Source organism: Sciurus carolinensis, chromosome 11, assembly GCF_902686445.1.
Source record: "Sciurus carolinensis chromosome 11, mSciCar1.2, whole genome shotgun sequence".
Classification (NCBI taxonomy): Eukaryota; Metazoa; Chordata; class Mammalia; order Rodentia; family Sciuridae; genus Sciurus; species Sciurus carolinensis.
In genome coordinates this window covers 9,823,867-9,843,530 of record NC_062223.1, presented here as the reverse complement: position 1 = coordinate 9,843,530, position 19,664 = coordinate 9,823,867, and positions in this window count along the sequence as shown.

The following is a 19,664-nucleotide window of genomic DNA, read 5'->3' as shown; positions in this document are numbered from 1 at the left end:
GGCCCCAGAAACGAGGGAGGAGGCAGAGGGAGGAGAGCTGAGGAGCAGTGACCTCACCCACCCTCTCCCTTCCCTGTCTGGAGGGTAGAGATCTCTTCCCCTCTGGGCTCTACCGTCTACCCACCCTTCCCCTGTGGCAGCAGCTCCTTCCCTGTGCTGTTAGATCCCAGGCCATGATGGGTTCTCCTTCCCTCGAGGGGAGGTGGCTTGGCAAAGAGGCAGACACCAAGCAGACTGTGCATGGACCAACATGCAAGGAGGTGGAGTTAACAACCTCTTCCCCACCCTCGGCCGGCTGCTGTCCCTTCTCTGCTCCAGGACATGGAAGTGACCAAATTCCCACTCTTGGGCTGTAGGTCTTGAGATGGTGAGTGGCACCCATGATCTAGGAGCTCCACCAGTGTCCTGATCCCCCTCGCCATGGTGCAGCGAATTTGGTGACAGTGGGTTAGGACTCTCTCAGGGGGCTCCTGATAGCTGGGGAGTGAGCGGGGCCATGTGACCCTGCCTCCTGTCATCAGGGTGAACCATCTTTATTCTGAATCAGTCTTCCTGTTGTGTGTGTGTGTGTGTTCAAATGTTGATTTTTTTTTTTTTTTTTTTTTTTTTTTTTTTTTTTTTGGTGGTGCCAGGGATTTGAACCCAGGGCCTTGTGCTTGTGAGGCAAGCACTCTACCAACTGAGCTATATCCCCAACCCTCAAATGTCGATTTTGAAAGCATGGAATAAGGGCTAAGCTTTCTGCGATTCATGGGGGAACTTGCAAAGAAAAGGAAGATCCCACAAGACAAAGTCAGATGAACCACTTGCCAGTGAGGAGGTGGTAAAGGCAGTGTGGCGTCTTGGTGGGAATGGAAATGAGTGGGATGCTGCCAAGGGCGGCTGGCACCGAAGTGCCCCCGGCAGATCCCCTCTTAGGTAAAACCTCTCATTCATAGAAAGATGCGTCGTAGGCTTGTTAGGCGAGGCAGAGTGGCTGGGGAGGTGGACGGCTGGTCCTTGTTTCCAGCTGAGGAGAACCGCAGGGAGAAGGCTAAGAGGCGTGGTGGTGTAGGGGACATGGAAGGAGATTTCCAGCCCAGCACCGTTTGCAGAAAGGGAGAAGCAGCTGTATGCGACAAGCCTGTGTGTCTGCCACTTAGTCTGTGACCTTGGGCAATTGACTTAAGCTCCCTTACTTCAGTTTCCTTATTTCTACAATGGGGACAATAAGAGCATCTCTTCCAGGGACTGCAATGGCACACCCACAGTGCCTGGCATGCATCGCCTCCGATCAGTGTGCTCCCAGTTTCCCACATGGATGTGAATCAGTGCCTAGAAGGCAGATTGGAGGTGCCTAGGGGGCGAGCCTGGGGGCACTCAGTGGTAAAGGCTTATCTAGGATGCATGAGGCCTGGGTGCCCTCCTCAACACCATAAGAGGTGGGTATACTTTGCCTGTGACCTTCAAGAATGAGCTAAACCAGTTTATCATCAGGACAGTGCCCCAGAAGGGCCCGGTAAATGGTGGCCCTGAGCACCTGCTCACACTCCTGGGAGGCAAGTGCAGAAAAAGGCATAGCTCCTCTTCTGCCTGCATGCCAGTCCAGCTGGGCAGGAGGTGACAGGCAGGTAGTGAACAAATCTCTAACCCTTAATGCTGGGGTGAAGAGTGCTGTGAAGGGCTGGGGGTGTGGCTCCGTGGTGGAGCGCTTACCTAGCATGTGCCAGGCCCTGAGTACAGTCCCCAGCACCAAAAAAGCAAATAAATAGAATACAGGCCCGAAAGTGCTGACCTATTTGTTCTGGTAACCCAAGAGGGCAACTGTGTTGAGGCAGCAGCACCTTTGGGGAGGCAGGGGAGGGGCAGAAGTTCCTGTTTTCAGTCACAGATCCTCTCCCAACCCTCTGTCCTGTTATCCAGGGCGGGTTTCTCCATTCCTCTGGTTACTGGTGTCCCCTCAATGCCCCCCGCAACTCCTGGACCTTGCTGGGAATCACATTCGACATTGCTGGGAGGCTGATCAGTTTCAGGGTAGGGGGACCCATTCTGGAGCAAGGGCCTGGGCCCTGCATCTGTCCTGGGAAGGCCCTGCTGCATGACTGTCTGGTCTGTTCTCCTCAGGGTTGGGGTCCGCCCACTGCCAGGAGGAAGCCTACACCCTGCTGAGTTTAGCCTTGGCATGGTACTCCTTGTATTTAATTCTAGCTCCACTCTTCTTAGCCTCGTGTCTCTAGTACCCCAACTCTCTCTTTCAGTTTCCTTGTAAAATGGGCATCACAATTTTCCTATGTCATAGTGTTGTCCCAAGGATTTTGTGATTTTTATAAAGATCTGTTGGCTACCTGTTGCATGCAGGGCTTCCTTCTGGACTCCAAAGTTCAGCCCTGAACAAACCCAGTCCCTGGAGTGTTTGCACCCTTTACATTTTTTTTAATTTACTATTTTAATCTTATTTTCTTTTTTCTTTTTTGGTACTGGGGATTGAACCCAGGGATGCTTAACCCCTGAGCCACATCTTCAGTCCTTTTTGTATTTTATTTAAAAACAAGGTTTCACTGAGTTGCTTAGGACCTCGCTAAGTTGCTGAGGCTGGCTTTGAACTTGTGATCCTCCTGCTTCAGCCTCCTGCGCTGGTGGGATGACAGGCATTATAGGCATGCACCACCATGCCCAGCTCATTTTTTTTTTCTTTTTTTATTTACTATTTTAATCATTTTTAAGTGTGTAGTTTGGTGGCAGAAAGTATATTCACATTGTGGTGTGACCATGGCCACCATTCATCTCCAGAACTTTATTATTCCAACTGAAACTCTGTCCCCATTCAACAATGAGTTGGCCACCCCTTTCACCACAGTCCCTCTTAACCACCATCTGCTCTATCTCTATGAATCTGACCATCCCAGGTGCCTCCCGTGAATGGAATTGTATTTGTGCTTCCGTGACTGGCCTGCTTTACTTGGCTTATCTTTCAGGTTCTAACATGCTAGAGTTTATGACAGAATCTTCTGCCTTGTTAAGGACGAGTAATATTCCTTATACATATATATACCACATTTTATTTATCTGTACATCTATTAATTGAGACTTAGATTGCTTCCGCTTGTGGGCTTTTGTGAATAATGGTACCATGAATATGGTGTGCAAATACCTGTCTGAGTCCCTTTTTATTATTATTATTTTTTGTGTGTGTAGTACTGAGATCAAAGATACCCAGAGCCCCTTGTGTGCCAGGCAAGTTCACTACCTCAACCCTGAGTACCTGCCTCCAATTTTCTTGTGCATATATAACCAGAAGTGGAGTTACTGGATCACATGATGATTCTATGTTTAAGTTTTTGAGGAACAATCAAACTGTTTCCCATGACAGCTGACTGATTTACATTTCCACCAGCGATACATGAGAGTTCCATCTAGTCTCTTCACATCCTCACCAACACTTGTTAATTTCTATCTGTTTCATGTTTTTATATTTATAGGGATTGAAACCAGGGGTGCTTACCACTGAGCTACATCCCCAGCGGGGGGCTTTTTTAAAAATTTTTTATTTTTTATTTTTATTTTTTTTTGGGTGCTGGGGATCGAACCCAGGGCATTGTGCTTACAAGGCAAGCACTCTACCAACTGAGCTATCTCCCCAGCCCCCTTTTTATGTTATTTTAAGAAATAGGGTTTCACTGAGTACCTTAGGGCCTCCCTAAGTTACTGAGGCTAACTTTGAACTCACCAGCCTCCTGCCTCAGCCTCCTGAGCTTACAGACATGTGCTACCACACCTGGCTTCACTGTGATTTTAATTTGCATTCACCTAATCGTTAAGGATATGAAACACCTTTTCCTGTGTTTATTGGCCATTGGCCATTTGTATAATCTTCATTAGGGGAATGCCTATTCAAATCCTTTGCCTACTTTTAAATTGGGTTATTTGCCTTTTTTATTGTTGAATTGTAAGGGCTTACATATATATACCTATGTCTATCTATCCATCTATCTTTCTGTAGAGAGAGAGGATGTGTGTTCAGTGCTTCTACTGGAACCCAGAACTCACACATGCCAGGCAAATGCTAGACATGCCCAGCCCCATGTTCTTTATATCCTTTGGATACAAGTCCCTCGTATGATTTATGATTTGCAAATATTTTCTCTGATTTTATGAGTTGTCTTTCAATTCCTTGATGGTTCAAAGCACAGAAGTCTTAAGTTCTGATGAAATCATATTTATCTATACTTTTGTCACCCATGCTTTTGGTGTCAAACCTAATGAACCATTGCCTGGTACAAGGTTGTCAACTTTTTTTTTTTTTTTTTTTGGTGCCGGGAATTGATCACAGGGTCTTGTGCATGCTAGGCAAGCACTCTACCAACTGAGCCATATCCCCAGCCCCTGGCACAAGGTCGTGAGGATTTAATTCTGGTTTTTACTGAGGGTTTTATAGTTTTAGCTCTTTTTTTAAAATTAATTTTTATTGTGAACAAATGGGATACATGTTGTTTCTGTTTGTACATGGAGTAACAGCATACCATTTGTATATTCATACATTTACATAGAGTAATGATGTTTGATTCATTCCGTTATTTCTTCCTCCCCCCCACCCCTCCCACCCCTCTTTTCCCTCTATACAGTCCCTCCCCTTCCTCCATTCTTGCCCCCCTCCCACCCCCCATTACGTGTCATCATCCGCTTATCAGTGAGATCATTCGTCTTTTGGATTTTTGAGATTGGCTTATCTCACTTAACATGATATTCTCCAATTTCATCCATTTGCCTGCAAATGCCATAATTTATTATTCTTTATGGCTGAGTAATATTCCATTGTGTATATATACCACAGTTTCTTTATCCATTCATCAATTGAAGGACATCTAGGTTGGTTCCATAGTCTGGCTACTGTGAATTGAGGAGTTGTGAACTTTTATGTGGCTGTATCTCTGTAGTATGCTGATTTTAAATCCTTTGGGTATAGGCCGAGGAGTGGGATAGCTGGGTCAAATGGTAGGTCCATTCCAAGTTTTCTAAGGAATCTCCACACTGCTTTCCAGAGTGGCTGCACTAATTTGCAGGCCCACCAGCAATGTATGAGTGTACCTTTTTTCCCACATCCTCTCCAATATCTATTGTTGCTTGTATTCTTGATAATTGCCATTCTAATTGGGGTGAGATGGAATCTTAGTGTAGTTTTGATTTGCATTTCTCTTATTACTAAGATGGTGAACATTTTTTTCATGTTTGTTGATTGCTTGTAGATCTTCTTCTGTGAAGTGTCTATTCATATCCTTAGCCCATTTGTTGATTGGGTTATTTGTATTCTTGGTGTAGAGTTTTTTGAGTTCTTTATATGTATTCTGGAAATTAGTGCTCTATCTGAAGTATGAGTGGCAAAGATATTCTCCCACTCCGTAGGCTCTCTCTTCGCATTGCTGATAGTTTCCTTTGCTGAGAGAAAGCTATTTAGTTTGAATCTATCCCAGTTATTGATTCTTGCTTTTATTCTTGTGCTATGGGAGTCCTGTTAAGGAAGTCTGATCCTAAGCCAATAAGGTGAAGATTTAGACCTACTTTTTCTTCTATAAGATGCAGGGTCTCTGGTTTGATTCAAGGTCCTTGATCCATTGTGAGTTGATTTTTGTGCAGGGTGAGAGAGAGGGTTTAGTTTCATTCTGTTGCATATGGATTTCCAGTTTTCCCAGCACCATTTGTTGAAGAGGCTGTCTTTTCTCCATTGCATATTTTTGGCACCTTTGTCTACTATGAGAAATTGTATTTATTTGGGTTTGTGTCCGTGTCCTCTATTCTGTACCATTGATCTACCTGTCTATTTGGTGCCAATACCATGCCGTTTTTGTTACTATTGCTTTGTAGTATAGTTGAAGTTCTGGTATTGCGATACCCCCTGTTTCATTCTTCCTGCTAAGGATTGCTTTAGCTATTCTGGGTTTCTTATTCTTCCAGATGAATTTCATGATTGCTTGCTCTATTTCTGTAAGGTATGTCATTGGGATTTTAATTGGAATTGCATTGAATCTGTATAGCACTTTTGGTAGTATGGCCATTTTGACAATATTAATTCTTCCTATTCAAGAACATGGGAGATCTTTCCATCTTCTAAGGTCTTCCTTAATTTCTTTCTTCAATGTTTTGTATTTTCATTGTAGAGATCTTTTACCTCTTTGGTTAGATTGATGACCAAGTATTTATTTTTTTTGAGGCTATTGCAAATGGAGTTGTTTTCCTCATTTCCCTTTCAGCTGTTTCGTCGCTTGCGTATAAAAATGCTTTAGATTATGTGTGTTGATTTTATAGCCTGCTATTTTGTTGAATTCATTGATGAGGTCTAGAAGTTTTCTGGAGGAGGTTTTGGATCCTCTAAATATAGAATCATGTCATCCGCAAATAGTGACAGCTTAAGTTCCTCTTTTCCTATTCGTATCCCTTTAATTTCTTTAGTCTGCCTAATTGCTCTGGCTAGAGTTTCGAGGACAATGTTGAATAGAAGTGGTGAAGAGGACATCCCTGTCTTGTTCCCGTTTTTAAAGGGAATGGTTTCAGTTTTTCTCCATTAAGAATGATGTTGGCCATGGGCTTAGCATAAATAGCCTTTACAATGTTCAGGGTATGTTCCTACTATCCCTATTTTTTCTAGTGTTTTGAGCATGAAGGGGTGTTGTATTTTGTCAGACGCTTTTTCTGCGTCAATTGAAATAACCATATGATTCTTATCCTTAAGTCTATTGACATGATGGATTACGTTTATTGATTTACGAATGTTGAACCATTCTTGCATTCCAGGAATGAACTCCACTTGATTGTGGTGCACAATTTTCTTAATATGTTTTTGGATACGGTTTGCCAATATTTTGTTAAGGATCTTTGCATCTATATTCATCAAGGATATTGGTCTAAAATTTTCTTTCCTTGATGTGTCTTTTCCTGGTTTGGGTATGAGGGTGATATTAGCTTCATAGAATGAGTTCGGTAGGGTACCCTCCTTTTCTATTTCCTAGAATATTTTGAGAAGTATTGTAGAACTTGGCTGAGAATCCATCTGGTCTTGGGCTTTTCTTGGATGGTAGGTTTTAATGGCTTCTTTTATTTCATTGCTTGATATTGATCTGTTTAAATCGTGTATGTCCTCCTGGTTCAGTTTGGGAGGAGCATATGTCTCTAGAAATTTGTCAATGTCCTTCGGTAATTTCTATTTTGTTGGAATACAGATTTTCAAAGTAGCTTCTCATTATGTTCTGTACCTCAGTGGTGTCTGTCGTGATATTTCCTTTTGCATCATGTATTTTAGTAATTTGAGTCTTCTCTCTCCCTCTCTTTGTTAGTGTGGCTAAGGGTTTGTCTATTTTGTTTACTTTTTCAAAGAACCAACTTTTTGTTTTGTCAATTTTTTGAATAGTTTCTTTTGTTTCAATTTCATTGATTTCAGCTCTGATTTTAATTATTTCCTGTCTTCTACTACTTTTGCTGTTATTCTGTTCTTCTTTTTCTAGGGCTTTGAGCTGTAATGTTAGGTCATTTAGTTGTTGACTTTTCATTCTTTTCTGGAATGCACTCCATGCAATGAATTTTCCTCTTAGTACCGCTTTCATAGTGTCCCAGAGATTTTGATATGTTGTATCATCGTTCTCATTGACCTCTAAGAATTTTTAATCTCCTCCCTGATGTTTTTTGTTATCCATGTTTCATTCAATAGCATATTATTTAGTCTCCAGGTGTTGGAGTAATTTCTGTTTTTATTTTGTCATTGATTTCTACTCTCAGTCCATTATGATCTGATAGAACACAAGACAGTGTCTCCATTTTTTTACATTTCCAAAGGGCTGCTCTGTGGCATAACATAAGGTCTCCTTTCGAGAAGGTTCCATGTGCTGCTGAGAAGAAAGTGTATCCACTCGTTGATGGATGGAATATTCTATATATGTCTATTAAGTCTAGGTTATTGATTGTGTTATTGAGTTCTATGGTTTCTTTGGTTGGATTTGTTTGGAAGATCTATCTAGTGGTGACAGCGGTGGTGTTAAAAGTCGCCCAGAATTATTGTGTTGTGGTCTATGTGATTCCTGAAATGAGAAGGATTGTTTGATGTACAGGGATGCACCATTGTTTGGGGCATAAATATTTACTATCGTTGTCTTCCTGATTTATGGTTCCCTTAAGCAGTATGAAATGTCCTTCTTTATCCCTTCTGACTAACTTTGGCTTGAAGTCCACTTTATCTGATATAAGGATGGAAACCCCGCTTTTTTACTGAGTCCATGTGTGTGGTAGGTTTTTTCCCATCTTTTCACCTTTAGTCTGTGGATGTCTTTTTCTATGAGATGAGTCTGTTGCAGGCAGCAGATTGTTGGGTCTTTCTTTTTAATCCATTCTGCCAGTCTATGTCTTTTGATTGATGAGTTTAGGCCATTAACACTTAGGGTTATTATTGAGAAATGATTTGTATTCCCAGTCATTTGGCTTATTTTTGGTTTTTAATTTGGCTTGGTTTCTCCTTTGAGTGGTTTTTTCTCTAAGGTAGTTCCTCCCTTTGCTGACCTACATTGTTGTTTTTCATATCCTTTTCCTGGAATATTTTGTTGAGAACATTCTGTAGCACAGGATTTCTATTTGTAAATTCTTTTAACTTTGTTTATCATGGAAGGATTTTATTTCATCTTCAAATCTGAAGGTTAGTTTTGCTGGGTTATAGGATTCTTGGTTGGCAACCATGTTCTTTCAGAGTTTGAAATATGTTGGTCCAGGCCCTTCTAGCTTTTAAGTCTGGGTTGAGAAGTCGGCTGATACCGGTATTGGTTTATCCCTATATGTAATCTGATGCTTTTCTCTCGTGGCCTTCAAAATCCTATGTTTATTTTTGTATGTTATGCATTTTCATTATAATGTGCCTTGGTGTGGATCTGTTGTGAGTTTGTGCATTTGGTGTTCTGTAAGCCTCTTGTATTTGATTTTCCATTTCATTCTTCAGGTTTGGGAAATTTTCTTATATTATTTCATTGAATAGGTTGTTCGTTCCTTTGGTTTGTATCTCTGTGCCTTCCTCAATCCCATAATTCTTAAATTTGGTCTTTTCATGATGTCCCATAGTTCTTGGAGATTCTGTTCATGATTTCTTACCATCTTCTCTTTTGGGCGACTTTATTTTCAAGATTAAATATTTTGTCTTCATTGTCTGAGGTTCTGTCTTCCAAGTGATCTAGTCTGTTGGTGATGCTTTCCAGTGAGTTTTTTTATTTGGTTTATTGTTCCTTCATTTCAAGGATTTCCGTTTGTTTTTGTTTTGTTTTTTTTGAGAATCTCTTTCACTTTGTTGAAATGATCTTTTGCTTCCTGCAGGTGCTCTTTCAGCTCATTGGTATTATCATTCATTGCCTGCATTTGCTCTCTTATCTCATCCTTTGCTTCGAGAATCATCTTAATCATGTATAATCTGAAGTCCTTTTCTGACATTTCTTCTAACATACTGTCATTGGATTCTATTAATATAGAATCTAGATTTGTTTGGATCATTTTCTTCCCTTGTTTTTTCATGTTGTTCATGTATCTTCCCCTCTACCAGTGCAGATCTGGGGTATTTCAGATTTCCCCCTATAGGATTATAGTGGCCTTATAGGTTTCCAAAACCTTCTATTTAAGAGGAGATCAATATTAGCAGTGCCCAATTCAGACACTATGCAATCCTAGACCAAATAGCCCCTATGGGGACAATAACAAAATTGTCATAATAAACAGAATGAGTTAAAATATTATCTTCAGTAAAACAAACAGATTTGCAATAAGGTCTGCAGTTTCTATGGAGGACAAAGAGGATGCAGAGGGATGTAGAATGTAGCTGTTAATGGGATAAGAAAAGAATATACAGAAGTTCTAGATAATAGAAAGGGTGAGAGTGTAATCAAAAGAAATTGGATGTTAGCATGCAAAAAAGGGAGAAAGAGATTCTGAGGGAACAGGTAAACAAAAAGAAAAGAGAGCAAGAAAAGTAAAGAAATAAAACTTAAACTTCTTCAATAAGGAGAAAAAAGAAAATCTACAGTATAACGGTCGTATAGAATGAAACCTCCCAGTCTTCAGTAGCCTGATGCATGATAGGTACCTGACAATGAGCTTCAAGTCTCCATTAGGTGGCTCAGGATGGGATTTGTCCCACCTAAAGATCGGAGTTAGGGCTTCCAGGATTATCCAAGATGGCCGCTCTGGCTTCCAAATGTGTTGGCAAATGGGAGCTGCAGCTCAGGGTTGGACGTGGTCAGCTGGAGGTCCTGGAGACGGGATGCAGTTGCCCCGGCAAGGGTCCTGGAGGTCGGGTGTGTCTGGTGTGGTTGTGGGATCCTGGATGCCGGGTGCAATCTGTCGGTCTGGGGTCCTGGTGATAGGACGCAGTCAGTTGGTCTGGGGGGTCCTGGCGGCAGGGAGCAGTCAGTCGACGTGAGGGCCCCAGAGGCAGGGAGTGATTGGTTGGGCTGAGGGTTCCTGGAGACGGGGCTCAGTCAGTCTGGCCAGGGGTCCTACTGGGCCTGGCTGTTGTCTCAAATGGGGGCAGCCACGTGTAATCAAACCTGCAGGTACTGTAACAGTGAACTTCCAGGCAGCAGCAGGCAGCTGGTGCTCCACTGGCAGTTGGCGATCAGTTTGCTGACTGTTGTCGGAGGATCGGGAGGTGAACCTTGAGCGTTTGGGTGGATGGATAGGAGTAAGGCAGGCGATGGACAGTCGAGGGGCAGGCAAATGGCAGATGATAGACGCCTGACAGTGATCATTCTGCTCTCGATATGCTGGCAGACTGCAGGTCATCACAGCAGACAAATGGGGTAAACCCAGGGGATCGATAAGCAGCAAAACTGCCTCATCGAGAAACAGATATCCTCTGCTTGAAACCGGCGTTACTGAGCGACAAGAAACGCAGCCTCCCTCTAGTTCGCCATCTTGGATCCTCCTAGTTTTAGCTCTTTCATTTAGGTCTGTGATTCATTTTGTGTCTATTTTTGTATATGGTGTAAGGCAGGGTCTAACTGCATTCTTTCGCATGTGGATATCTACTCTGAGCACCATGTGTTGAAAAGATTATTCTTTTTTTTTTTTTTAAGGGATAGAAGTTTTTTTAAAAATATTTTTTAGTTATTGATAGACCTTTATTTTATTTATGTATGGCACTGAGAATTGAATCCAGTGCCTCACACATGCTAGGCAAGTGCTCTGCCACTGAGCCACAACCCCAGCCTGAAAAGACTATTCTTTTATCTCTCTTGCTTTTTATTTTATTTTATTTTATTTCCGTACCAGGAATTGAACCCAGGGTTGCTTAACCTCTGAGCCACATCCCAGTCCTTTTTATATTTTATTTAGAGACAGGGTCTCACTGAGTCGCTTAGGGCCTTGCTAATTTGCTGAGGTTGGTTTTGAACTCACATCCTCCTACCTCAGCCACACCAGCCTCTGGGATTACAGGAGTGCGCCACTGTACCTCGTGACTATTCCTTTCTCATTCAGTAGTCTTGACAAGAATTAACCATACATGTAAGGACTCTTATTTCTGGATTCTCAATTCTATTTCATTGATCTGCATTGATCTGGATCATGGTAGTTTTGTACTGTTGTTTTCTTTCTTCTTTCTTTCTTTCTTTTTTTTTGTGGCACTAGGGATTGAACCCAGGGCTTCAAGCGTTCTAGGTAAGCACTTGACCAATGAGCTATATGCTCAGCTCCTCAGCACTTTTTTTTTTTTTTTTAAACAGGGTCTTGCTAAATTGCCCAGTCTGGCCTCAAATTTGGGATCCTCCAATTCTGCCTCAGTCCTCTGAGCACTGGTGCACCCACATGTTTGACTTAGCTTTGTACATTTTGAATTGAAAAATGTGAGTCTAACAACTTTGTTCTTTTTAAGGATTCCTGGGTTATTCTGGGGGCCTTTGAATTTCCACATAAATTTTAGGATTAGCTTATCAATTCCTGCCCAACCTAGCTGAGATTTTGGTAGGGTCTGAGTTAAATCTTTTTACAGCAATTGCCATCTTCTGATTTCATTTTTATTGATGAATATTTTCTTACTAAGAATCACATTTTTTAACATATACATATATATGTATAGATATATACATGTTTGGCTGGGTACCAAACATGTGAATTTTACATTGTTGATTTGAATTTTACTGAATCCTTTAAAAAGTTTTGGACTTTCTCTGGCACATTAGTCAAAATACTTGTGGTTAGTTTTGATCATTTCTAGATTAGTTTTGCGGAGCTTGGTGACACACATCTGTAATCCCAGCTACTCTGGAGGCTGAGGCAAGAGGATTGCAAGTTTGAAGCCATCCTCAGTGACTTAGTGAGACTTAAAAAAAAAAAAAAGTGGTGGGGGGCTGGGGATGTAGCTCAGTGGTGGAGTGCTTGCCTGGCATGCAAGAGGCCTTGGGTTCAAGCCCAGTAAAAGCAAGGCAAGACTTCCAGTCCTGTGTGAGCACTCAGAATCTTTATTTCCAGCTCTGTAGTAATTGTTCTTTTTCTGAAAGGTGTTCTTATCTAGCTTTCTGGGGTTTTAACCTTTGCCTTGTGTAGATTAGACTCCTCCTAACACAGGGTTGGGTGGGGGCCTGGCAGGATTTTGGAGCTCTGTTTAAGTTCCTCTTATGTATCCTGCCTTACAAATGATAGCTGCCCTATGCATTCCCAAGCTCCCTTCTCTCTCTCCCTAATTTGGTGAGACTGGGGGACCCCGAAGCAGGCAACTGATTCCTAGGCAGATGGTAGATGTACTCTGGACAATGCAGGGCTTACCTCTTTTCTTTTCCCTTTCTAAGGGCTCATAGTCCTGTGCCAGCTGTTGTCCGATATCTGAAAGGAGTTGTTTCCTGTACTTTGTCCAGGTTCTTTCTTGTAAGTGGCCAATGCGTTCTCTTATTTATTTATTACTTATTTATTTTTTTTGCAGTACTAGGGATTGAATTTTAGAGGTGCTCTACTGAGCCACATTCCAACCCTTTTATTTTTTTAATTTGAGATGGGGTCTTGCTAAATTGCTGAGGCTGGCCTGGGATTACAGGCAAGCCACTACCACACCTGACTCCAAGGGGTACTTTTTGTCCTGCTTATTTACCTATGGCCAGAATTGAAAGTCCTCCCTTCTTCCACTCCCCAAGTTCTTTACCTGGCTCTCGTCCTAGGTTCTTCGCATGCCATGATTGGATTGTGGTTGAGTGAATGTGTTTTGTCCCCCAGTTGGATTGTGACCGTCTACAGGGCAGGGGGCCTGTCTGTTTCATGCTTGTGTCTCTAGGGTGTGTCACAGGGCCTGGCACGTGAAAGTAAATGATGAGCATATCCTGTGTGCTGTTCTTTTCTGCCCCTCTTCCAGGCCATGGCAGATCACGCCTCTGTTTTTAGAGTGCTGCCCCCTGCCCACCCACTCCAACCACATGGCACCTCAAGGACTGTTGGTCAGGGTCCCTCCCTGGTTCCAGTAATTGGTCCAGGGGTGGCTGTGAGACTCAAGATAGGACATGTCAGAGTCCTTCCTGGGGTTTTTCTACCTGTAACCGAGAATACTCTGTCCCCTTTGGTGGCCAAGGTCCAAGCCTGCAGATGGCATAGGCAAAGGTTCTCAAGCCTCTTGATCTAGACAGAACTGAGGTCGGCAGCATTCTTGCCCTTTTCATCTCTGATAAAATAAAATAATCATTTATTTCATTGTTTTGGGCTTAATTTATTTCTGTCAGTTGTTTACCAAAGGTACCTGATTACTACAAAATCAGTACTGAATCTCCATATATTTGCTGAACGAATTGAATAAATTGCACATCTGCCTTTTTCCCTGTGCACCTGAGGTGGCTTCCAATAAAAAACATAGAAATAGTGAATTAAGAATGTGAAATATAATTCGAAAGAGGAAGTGAAGATTAGGATCAAGAGCCAGGTGCGGTGGTACACACGTGATCCCAGCAATTCCAGAGGCTGAGGCAGGAGGATTGTTGAGTTCAAGACCAGCCTCAGCAACCTTAGCAAGGCCCTAAGCAACTCAGTGAGACCCTGACTCAGAAAATAAAAGGGCTGGGGATGTAGCTCAGAAAGGCCCTCTGGGTTCAATCCCTAGTACCAAAAAAAAAAAAGAAAGAAAAAGATTAGGATCAAGAACAAAGCTATGTAATATGCAGTCCATAGAAGCTTGTAAGATGTTTTATTAATTGAATATTAAATTTGGCTTTGAGCTTCCTGGCACCCAAAGCAAAAAGAGAGCTATAATAATTTTCTTTCTTCTTTTTTTTCCTTTCTTCCTTCCTTTTTTTTTTTTTTTTTTTTTTTTTTTCAGAGCAAAGCAGACAGAATATACAGGTTCCTCCGTGGAAATTAAATTGTTCCTAGACTTTAGTGTCAAAGGCAAAGTTTAGATGGGGCTATGGAGGAGATACTGAGTGATGTGGTATACTGAGACCAACCCTAGCCACAGTCCACCAGCCAGTCTGTAATGAGTCTCCCACAGTGAAGTCTAGCCTAAAGAACCAGTAAGGTTGCTAAATTCAGTCATTAATTCTCAGTTGCCTTGCCTTGACCTCTCTTAGCTCTTGTCAGACTGGGTCCAGGCCCCTCCTGTTTGCAGTCTCTTCACTGGGTTGGGAGCCCTTACTCAAACTGGCTGTTCTTTTCTGTTCCCCATGGCCACATCTCCCTGACCTCTCCTGACCCCTAATAGTGTCAGGCCCAGCCTCCATCACCGACCCCTGCTCTCCTTTCCCTTCCTTACATCCGTCACCCAAGTCCTCCAGTCTGTCCTGGGAAAGTTCCTGGGACCTCCACTTTAATTTCTCCTTGTCTCTGATGCCAATCCAATAATGACACAGTTTTGAGAAAAAAGGAAAAAGGTGGTTTATTGCTTTGCTAGCAAAGGGTTGTGATTCTACCCGTCAGCCGGAACAGGGGATTTTTTAAGAGGTGATTCAGAGAAAATGAGATGAGGGAGGAGAGATCAGGAAGAAGTTTAGGGAAAAGAAGATCAGGGAGAAAAAAATCTGGGAGAAGTTTAGGGAAAAGGTTGGGAAAAAAGAAAAAAACACATGTAAGTTTCAAAGCGACAAGGGATATAGTCAAAGCATCAAGTGAAACCCTGTTATATTGGCAGTCAGAGAGCACAAGGCCATGACTGTGTCCTGCTTCCTTATAGTTCTATGATACAGGAAGTCAACTTTCTGTTTAACGAATTTCTCTTAAAATACCTGGTTTTTGTGCAATAGCCAAATCTCTGAACTTCATTTAGATGAAATATTCTCTACCTCCTTGGCCATTGCAGCCCCTGATGATGAGTAAGGGAAATCAGATCTGCCCAGTCCCTGCCCCAGATCCCCTCCCTGCCACAACCTGGAGAGTCCCCTTCCATTGCTGTGGGGGATCCTGGGGAGGCAGGAAGGAAAGTGGTGATGAGTGTTTATTTGATTGGCACTGGTGGAATGTGGTGTCTCTCTCCGGGTGGCTGTGTTTAAAGCTGGTTTCTGCCCTGTGGATGCTTTTAGGGGTTCCTAGAGCTCCTTCATAGATCCCCGCCCCCCATGCACTGCAACTTCTGAGAAACATCAGGGCCTCTGTTTCAACTCTTTTCTTCTGAGGTCAGGCACACCCAGACCCACTCTACTGGGCCCTCCGGCAAGACAACCAAACTCTGTGGACAGGACCCCTTTTTACATTATTACTGGTCAGTTCCCCACTGGGCTGCCGTGTAACTGCAGCGTCCCCCAACCCCCACAGCTTTCAGGCCTTTGTACCAGATCCAGGATGGGAAGGCAGCTCCCCTGTTTCCAGCTCCAGCCCCAGGACAGAGCAACACAGTTGCCCTAGTCAATCTCATTACCAACGTCCTCCTTCAAAATTCATCCTTGATCTCTTTATATTCTTGAGATAGATAAGAGTTTCAAGTAACAGAATGAGCTGGGCCTGGGAGTGCGGACTGGCAATCCCAGCTGTTTGTGTTTCTAAGGAAGGAGGATTTAAAATTTGAGGTCATCCTCAGCAATTCAGCAAGATACCGTCTCAGAATAAAAAAACAAATAAAGGGTTACGGTGGCTGGGGATATAACTCAGCATATCCTAGCATGCACCAGGCCCTGGGTTCAATCCCCAGGGACCACCTAAATAATAAATAAATAAATAAATAAATAAATAATAAATGGTTGGAGATGTGATAGGGCATCAGTGGGTTTAATCCCTAGTGCCACCAAAAAGAAGAAGAAGAGAAAAGGGGGGTATTGGGATGTAGTTTAGAAAGTTTATAGGCCCTGGTTCAATCCCTGGTACCACAAAATAAAATTAAAGCCCAAGTTTGAGGCCAGCCTCAGCAATGTAGTGAGACTCTATCTCACAATAAAAAGGCCTGGGAATGTGGCTCAATGGTTGAGTGGTCCTGGGTTTCAATCCTCAGTACAAAAAAATTTTTATTTTAAAGAATGGAAAAATGGATTCTGTGCTAGTTTTGCATGTCAACTTTACTGGATTAAGGATATGTAAAGTGAAGAGATCTCTCTCTCTTTTTTTTTTTTTTTTTTTTCCTACTACTGGGAATTGAACCCAGGGACACTTTACCACTGAGCTACATCCCCAAACCTTTTTTTTAAATTTATTTATTTTGAGACAAGGTCTCAGCAAGTTGCTGAGGGCCTTGCTGAGTGGCTGAGTCTGGCCTCAAATTTGTAATCCTCTTGCCCCAATTCCTAAATTGCTGGGATTACAGGCCTGTGTCATTGTGCCTGGTTTAGGTTCTGTGGCCTTGGATTTATACCAGTGGTCCCCAGGTTCTCAGGCTTTTGGCCTTGGACCTGAGTTGTGCCACTAGCTTACCTGCTTCTGAGACCTTCAACTTGCTCCAGCCATGCTGCCTGTGACCAACCAGCAGATGGAGGGTCTGTCGTGGAACTTCTGGTTCTGGATTGGTTCTGTCTCTCCTTCATACAGTTCCTTCTGTTTTCTTTAAAATGCTGCATTTTGGCCCCTGGCAGCTCATCTTGGAATTCCCGTTCATTCTACCTGGAGGTGGCAGTGGCAGTTTCCAATCTCTTGCTCTCCATCACCTTACAACAAACCCAGAGCCTGGCCCCATGGGTGGTGCATGCCTGTGTCCCAGTGGCTCCTGAGGCTGAGGCAGGAGGATCTCAAGTTCAAAGCCAGCTTCCACAACTTAGCGAGGCCCTAAGCAACTCAGCAAGACCCTGACTCTTAAATAAAATATAAAAAAAGGGCTGGGCTGGCGGGGGGGGGTGTTGCTGTGGCTCAGTGGTAGAACCTAGCAGCATGAGGCACTGGGTCCATTCTCACATAGAAATAAATGAATAAAATAAAGGTCCATCCACAATAAATGAATATAATATTGAAAAAAAATAAAGGTCCATCAACAACTAAAAAGTTTTTTAAAAAAGGGCTGGCGATGTGGCCCAGTGGTTAAGGCACCCCTGGGTTCAATCCTGAGTAACCCCCGCCAAAAAAAAAAGATAAACCCAGGATCCTCCCAAGCCTCCAGACCCTCTATAACCTGATCCTTGAGCCCCCAGAGAGGTTTAAAATACCAAAACACCAAAGAATATTACAAATAACTGTATATTAGTAAATATAAAAGCTTAAGGAAAGTGAATATGTTCTAGAAAAATGTAAAATGCCAAATTGGCACAATACAAAAAAACTTCAATAGATCCTTCACCAGTAAAGAACATGTATCTAAGACTCCAGTGTGCAGAGGCCCCAACAGACACTCTTAGAGGGACTTCCACCAAGAAGTACACGGAACAGATGACCTTATCTTATACCAGGTTTGTTCCAAAAGCCAGGGAATGAGAGAAGGCTGCCCAATTCTCATTTGATTCCTGAACCAGAAAGAAAAGAAAACAGCTTCAGGTTGTAGACATGAATGTTAAACTATAAGCTAATAGAATAAAATATAGGAGATTGCCCCCACTAGGGGTGGAAAAAGGGACTTGTCAAGACTCCACAAAATGGGACATAGTTCAGTGGCAGAGCAATTGCCTAGCCAGCACTGTCAAAAAAAAGTTAAGGAAAACCGCACCAATACAAAGCCTATCCAAAAATTTATGGATCTGACTCGATTGATATTACGAATTTCTGTTCCACAAAGACCCTCAGAGACAATGTGGACAAATGAGTATGATCCAGGGAATAAAGAACTACAAGTCAGTAAGTAAAAGACCAGAAATACAATAGAAGAGTTGGGGGTGTGTCTCAGTGGCAGAGCATGTGTTTAGCATGTACCAGGCCCTGGGTTTGCTCCCCAGCACTGCAGAAAACAAGCAAAAAACTGACAATAGAGAAATAGGCAGTGGATATGAACCCCAACTCACAGAAAGCTTGGCCCCCCCAAATTAATGAAGATGTGGTCATAGAAGTAATCAGAGCACTTCACCCGACATTACCAGCAAGAGCCAAGCACATGTATATGCCTGTAATCCCAGTGACTTGGGAGGCTGAGCAGGAGTATCGAAAATTCAAGGCCAACCTCAGCAACTTAGTGAGGCCCTAAGCAACTCAGCAAGACACTGTCTCAAAATAAAAGAACAAAAAGTACTGGGAATGCAACTCAGTGGTAAAGCACCCCCTGGGTTTCAGTTTTCAATGCCTATTACCAATGTGTTAATATATATAAAACATATAACATGTGTGTGTGTCTATACACACACACACACACACACACACACACACACACACATATGGCAAGATACCATTTATAATCACAGGGTTGGTAAAAGTCCACAAAGTGAATTATAGCTAACATTTGCAAGACAAATGTAGGCAGACAGAAAGCCATGATCACTTGGGCAGGGTATACAAAATGGTATAGCCTTCTCTGGAGCAATCTGAAATTTGTTGTCTGTTCATGCCAAGTCCTCACACTCTGGTCCCTGATAAATAAGCCAGGGAATTTCTCTTGCCAGTGTCCCAGAGAGGCGTGTATACAAGGTCCTTTTCCGCACAGTGTCCTTTGTGGTAACAGGAGTTTGGGAGCAATCCTTGGCATTTCCCATCAGGAGAGTGGACTAAGTGACATGTCACAGAGGAAAGCCAGAGAACTCTGCAATAGTCAGAACCAACACAGGCAGATGATTGAAAACACAGAGTAAGGAACAAAAATGAGATCTGTACCATTTATACAACTAAGAACACGTTATACCATTTATATAAGCTAAAAACATGAACATATAAAAACAGCTAATCATCTGTAACTGGGATGGGAATGGGGATCAAAGCTGAAGAAGAAAAATACAAACCAAACAAAGGGGTGGCCTTGCAACCCGGATGCTTGTGTCGTGCCATATGAGACTAAGGAAGAAAATGAACTCTGCTCTCTGCTCCTGAGGACCAAAAGAAAAGGCGACTGCAAAGGACATGAACAGGCTACTGGTAGAGAAAGCACAAGTGGCCCGTCAAGAAGAAAAGTACGACGAGTCTTACAATAATGCAGGGAATGCAAGTTACATAAGAATATTTTTCATGTATGTGTCAGATTAGCAAATATTTTGAAAGATTATAATACAAAAATTGAGGCCCTTTGCTGACTGATGGAAATCTTACATTGATTAAGCATCAGGCAGTAATTGGGCACTGTGAAACGTAAATTGCTTAGAGGTGCTATCTTGCAGAAATACCCTGTGTACAAAGACACATTTGCGGAAGGACATGCACAGCTGCCCTGCCTGTAGGAGGGA